Source organism: Octopus sinensis, linkage group LG6, assembly GCF_006345805.1.
Source record: "Octopus sinensis linkage group LG6, ASM634580v1, whole genome shotgun sequence".
In the NCBI taxonomy this organism is placed as follows: domain Eukaryota; kingdom Metazoa; phylum Mollusca; class Cephalopoda; order Octopoda; family Octopodidae; genus Octopus; species Octopus sinensis.
Window position 1 is genome coordinate 96,088,086 of NC_043002.1, and position 6,280 is coordinate 96,094,365.

Below are 6,280 nucleotides of genomic sequence, written 5' to 3' on the forward strand. Positions count from 1 at the left end.
CATTAATCAAACAGAAGTGGGTGGGTTGTCAGATAGCACCTGGGGCTTCATGCCAACTTATTAATGAAAGTGAATATAGATGGAAATGAAAATCCTACTTGTATAAATATTAATGCATTTGTTGGCAACAGGTATTGAGAGAATCACTGATAACAAGGAGTTAGTTAAAGTATTGTCTTCAATATATTTATAGCTTTTAAATATTTATAAAGTTGCATAAAGGAACTACCGGAGGAGGTATATTTTAATCAAATAATAGATGTCCTATGCAATTTTTTAAAAATAAAGAACTGGTGAGGAGAAGTAATGTACATCACTTTTGTAGGATCTTACAGGTTAGTGAGATCAAAGTGATTGATATCTAGAATTTTCCACACATGTAGGTCAATGTATGCAGGAAAACCATTATTGGTAGAGGGTAGTGGTTCATGGTTTGGAGATGAGACACATTAAGAGTGACAACATTGTTTCTGAATAATATCCAGCAATAATCTAGTGGCTGAAAATGTTTATAAAACTACCCCACCAAAAATTTTGAAGCACGAAGCAAATCTTTTATCATGACAATAGTGAAGCAAGATACATTGTTGTTTTGCTTTGGGCCAACCCCAATCCAATAGGCCTGTGATCAAAAGTATTCCAGTCATGACTTTCTTTACAGGGACAATAAAGACTGCATTATCTTATATCACTTCCTTGTATTTAAAACAGTTAGTTAGTTAGTTAATTTTTTGGCTCAAAAAGCAAAAAGCAAGGCCATGTAGGGGGACATGGAGTTATGTACAGGGTGGTGTTCATGTAAAGAGTTCAGGCCACTTGAGGTCAAGGGAGACTTTGAACCGAGCGGTCATCGGCATCTTCACCATCTCGTCAGGCAGCTTATTCCACGGATCCGCAACCCGGACGGAGAAAGCCCCTCTCCTTCGATTGAGATGACATCGTCGCAGATAGAGCTTTTCAGAATGACCCCGCAGCTGACGCTCTGGAGCAGGAGTGAAGAACGGCTCTTTCGAGAGGTCACACTTTCCGCTTATGATGTTGTGAACAAGAATGAGATCTCCACGGCGTCGTCGTTTTTCTAGAGAATAAAGGTCGAGCGTCTTCAGCCTTTCCTCATAAGACAAATTCTTGAGACCAAGAACCATGCGGGTAGCCAGCTTCTGGACTCTTTCGAGATGCTGTATGTCTTTGAGGAGATAAGTGGAGAATGAATTGAGGGAGATTTGACTGTTATTTCTAGCGTGTGATCCCCCACCATATATTTTATGTATGAATTAATCTTCCTTCAAATCTGCTTCTTGTTAATTATTGAAATAAAGTAAAAGCAGAGATAAAGAGAATAATTGATGTCTGACTACAACTAAATACACTAAGACAAAAGATTCAAAAGTCTTAGTAATACATTATTGTTTGATTCATCAAAGAGAATGTGACATGATGTATTATTTAATGGATACCATCATCCTCATCATCAACATTTAGTGTGTGTTTTCCAATAAGGCAGCAAGCTAGCAGAATCATTAGCACACCAGACAAAATGCTTATTGGTATTTTGTCCATCTTTACATTCTGGGTTCAAATTCTGCCGAGGTCAACTTTGCCTTTCATCCTTTTGGGGGTCGATAAAATAAGTACCAGTTGAACACTGGGGTTGACGTAATCAACTAGCCCTCTCCCACCCCCACCCCACCCCCATCTTGCTGGCCCTGCACCGAATTTTGAAATCAGTGTCTGTTTTCTATGTTGGTATTAGTTAGTTTGACAGGACCTGGCAAGCACCAAGCTTCACTCTCTACTTTGGTATGGTTTCAGCAGCTGGATGCTCTTCCTAATGCCAACAACTTTAGGCCGTATATTGGGTGCTTTTTTGAAGTGGTACCAACACCAACTGGAAGACAAAAGACCCCGGGGGGTGGCGGAGTAGTAGTGAAGGAGATGGTTTTGTGCCAGATGCTGAGAAGTTAAAGTATGACAGAAGAGAGGAGTGAAAGAGACTAATATTTGCTAACTTGCTGAGGTATAATATTTGAGTGATTAAGACAGTGTTTTTCCAAGTAAATTCCATGAAAAAATTCTGACATTTTATGAGATAAGGAATCTTTATCTTTCCGCCATTGGATTGCAGCCATGCTGGGGCACTGCTTTGAAAGGTTTGGGTCAAATGAATTGACCCTAGTACTTTTTTTTAATCTTTTAAGCCTATTACTTATTGTATCAGTCTCTTTTGATAAACTTCTAAGTTACAGGGATGTCAGCAAACCAACACTGGTTGTCAAGTGGTGGTGGGGTACAAACACAAAAGATAAATATATATAAATATCAATGGTGGTGGCATTAACTCATATCTGAGTACTTAATCCTCTTCATCTTGATGGGTGCAGAGGTTGCCGGTTTGTGAGATGGCAGTATAGAAGAACCAGGGGCATTTTTCACAGCACAGAGTTGGCAGAGAACAAGGAAGTGCAAGTTGCTCTTTGCATCTTCGACATCCAATCTCTGCCTCTTGACATTTGTTATTTTTCCATCTAGTCTGTTTCCTCGATGATAACATGCCACATATATATATTTCTTTACTACCCACAAGGGGCTAAACATAGAGGGGACAAACATGGACAGACAAAGGGATTAAGTCGATTACATCGACCCAGTGCGAAACTGGTACTTTATTTATCGATCCAGAGAGGATGAAAGGTAAAGTCGACCTCGGCGGAATTTGAACTCAGAACATAGCGGCAGACGAAATACCGCTAAGCATTTCGCCCAGCGCGCTAACAATTCTACCAGTTCACTGCCACATATATACAAGATAGGCTTCTTTTAGCTTCCGTCTGCCAAATCCTTTCACAAGGCTTTGGTCAGCCTGAGGCTATAATAGATGACACCTGCCTTAAATGCCACAGTGGACCCAGAACCATGTAGTTGGGAAGCAAACTTCTAACCATGAAGTTGTGTCTGTGCCCACTCTTTTACTTGTTTCAGCCATTTGACTGTGGCCAAGCTGGAGCACCGCCTTTAGTCAAGCAAATCGACCCCAGGACTTATTCTTTGTAAACCTAGTACTTATTCTATCGGTCTCTTTTGCTGAATCGCTAAGTTACGGGGACGTAAACACACCAGCATCAGTTGTCAAGCGATGTTGGGGGGGGGGAGGGACAAACACAGACACACAAACATATACACACACATACATATATATAAATATATGTATATATAAATATATATACACATATATACGACGGACTTCTTTCACTTTCCGTCTACCAAATCCACTCACAAGGATTTGGTCGGCCTGAGGCTATAGTAGACACTTGCTCAAGGTGCCACGCAGTGGGACTTAACCCGGAACCATGAGGTTTGTAAGCAAGCTATTTACCACACAGCCACTCCTAATAAATATCTTAATAAAATTCCAAAAAATTTATTTTATTAAAAAAAAAAAAAGGTATTCATCATTATGAAAATAATAGTTTTTCATATTTTTGTAAATAAATTCTCTTTTTCTAAAACAATTTTTGTTCTTCACACATCTGTGACCTCTTCAGTGACACTTTCCATCTTCGTGTGTGCTCTTGCTCTGCTTAGTCCATTCTCTTCAATTTTTGTTCTATTTAACGTCTTCTTAAAATTAGGATAGCAGGGACTGTCTGTGAAATATAGGTGTTGGTTCTGCGATTTTTAGAAAATTACACAAAAAGTTTTGTGACAAAATAAGTTTGGAAACCGCTAGTTCAAGAAACTGAGTTAAATTCTTCAGCAACTGTTTATTTTCCATAAAACAAGGCTCAATATTCATAAATGAAATGTGGTGAGCTGGTAGAGACATTACAGCACCAGGAAACATGCTTGGCAGTATTTCTTCTCACTTCAAGTTCTGAGTTCAAATGCTACTGGGGTTGACGTTGCATTTCATCCTTTCGGGGTCAATAAAATAAGTACCAGTTGGACACTGGGGTTGATGTAATCGACTTACCCCTCTCCCGAACTTGCTGGCCTTGTGCCAAAATTTAAAACCAATATTCATCTATCAACTTGATTGGAAAATAAGTATTCCGTCTACACCATAATAATTATAAGGAAAAGGATTCTGCTAATAAAAGAGAACTGCAGATACCAACAGCTTATTTAGATTCAAATTTACAGAAGTCATCACCAAGTTCTAACAAAACAGCCAAAAATGACATTTCATGCTAACGGAATATTTCTAACATTTTGAGTGCAGGTATTATAATTTTTTTTTTTACTTCAGCTATGATTAAAAAAAATAGTGGTTTCATCAATATTAAAGTAACTGATACGTAATAACTGGGTACCCTCACTTTTATAGGTCTAGATTCGACTAGAAAAACTAAAATTCGAAATATATCCCAAAAGTATATAAAATTAGTAATGTATTCGAAATGATATATATATATAATTTCAACAATATAAAGGAATGGCCCTCGTAGGCCATTCGTCTCACCAGAAAGAGCAGCCATATATAAGAACAAATCAACTAAGATATTGGTTACAGATTGTTACAATAAGGTCATCAGATATACCAGCAGCCGTTGAATTCGGGCAGGTGACTTGCGAAGAGAGTCTGTAACGTTTTACCAGCTTAACAGAAAAAAAAAAAAAAAGGAAAGGGAAAGTGGACAGATTTTACAAAATTTAATCCCCTGCATTCCATCAGCAACCGTCGCAGTGTTCCTAAAGTGAAATTAGGCAGGCAGGTTCTCCACACCTTTCATAGGAACAATTGTTGCGAATTAAATGACGTTTTGCGCGCCATTCGATACAACATCCAATTCCAAAGCACATACTAAATCACTAACTGTCCAAACTTCTCGGTGGGTAGCAGCAATGTCCAATATCTCACTCATTCGGGTCGCTAATAGTAATTTCTGCATGTAAAAGTCCAATCGTGAAACATTATAAATTACGTAATCAAAAGACCAATTCGAATTATGGACCGAAAAAGCAAGGATACCCTAATAAGAGAATCTTTGCTTTTATTATATGGAATATTATTAATGACTGATCCAATAAAATACGTAATCTAAAACGTAAATTCGCTCATGGCGATGTCAAGGGAACCTTTACGTGGTTGCTTGCTAGAAATAGCTACCAAATTTCCTTAAAATTATACTCTACCGACTTAAAAATAATACTCAACACTATATGGAATATGTAATGACACCGGGGTAATAGAAAAAACCCCAAAAAACGATGAGTTTATTGTTGCATTACGTTTAACTATAGATCTGCTCATTCAAGAGTGACCTAGGGCTGAAAAACAATAACAATTAAGATGGGTTTTTTTTAAGTTGTTAGAAAATAATACACAGAAATTGACATTTTTAGCTTCCTTATCACGATATTCTTGTCAACAATAAATGAACGTCTGGAATATATACATATACATACAGGCTTATATAAAGGCTAAATGAATGGAAACACGTTTATGTACACGAGGGAACATGTATATTATGTAAACAGAAATATAGGATACCTCTGATACCCCTGATGAAAAGCATTCCTGCCGTAACCATCCAGTCCTTTTGTATATCTAAAACTACATTATCGAATGTGCCCTTCCTTTTTTTTTTAAAGACAATAGGGTGAGATTTGAAGGGAATTTAACTGCTATTTTTAGCAGATCGAGTGAGTGTGTAGAAGCTCTCACGTTGGGCTCGCAAACTCGCTTATGTATTTGGGAGTGTATGTGTGTGTAAACACTCGCCTCGCAATTTTATGAATCGATAATGGGAAATACGAATATAAAAGAATTTATCTAATTATATAAGATAGCGAAACTGGAAAACGCTGAAAATGTATTGGTAATTATCACTAAATTCCGGTTATTGGCTTGAAAATAAAATAAACCCCGTACGTGCAATAAGGAGGAGAAAGTACCGCCGCGTAGATAATGTGCCATGTGAAATTTAAAGGCTTCGAAGCTGACCCGGAAGTAAAAACTCTGTGTTGTCAGTAAAATAGTTATATAATAAAGTGTCAATTAACTCCATCCATTATACAAGTCAGACTCAGTGTAGGTTTGTTGTATGCTGTGGCAGGTCTGACAACATTGTCGTCGGAATAACTTGCTACTCATCATACAGTAATCGCTACATATGTACTTATTATTAAAAAAAAAGAAATTAAAACAACTAAGTTCATAATACGATGGTTGTTGTTTGTAATCTTAACGAATCTCCGAACTGTTTTTTCTGTTTAAATCATACACAGTGTAATGACAAGAACCGGCAAACAGCATTTATTCAGCTTTTAACAAGCAGCT

At 37.5% G+C, this 6,280-nt stretch overlaps 1 protein-coding gene across 1 annotated transcript in view; it reads left to right on the forward strand.

The window, feature by feature from the left end:
- Positions 1 to 5,325: 5,325 nt before the first annotated feature.
- The window catches only part of LOC115212831 (LON peptidase N-terminal domain and RING finger protein 1), a 57,204-nt gene continuing 56,249 nt past the window's right edge, over positions 5,326 to 6,280 (forward strand). Inside the window, exon 1 of the mRNA XM_029781602.2 lies at positions 5,326 to 6,280. This exon is cut by the window's right edge and continues 357 nt beyond it. The gene's annotated coding sequence lies outside the window, so the exon portion shown is untranslated.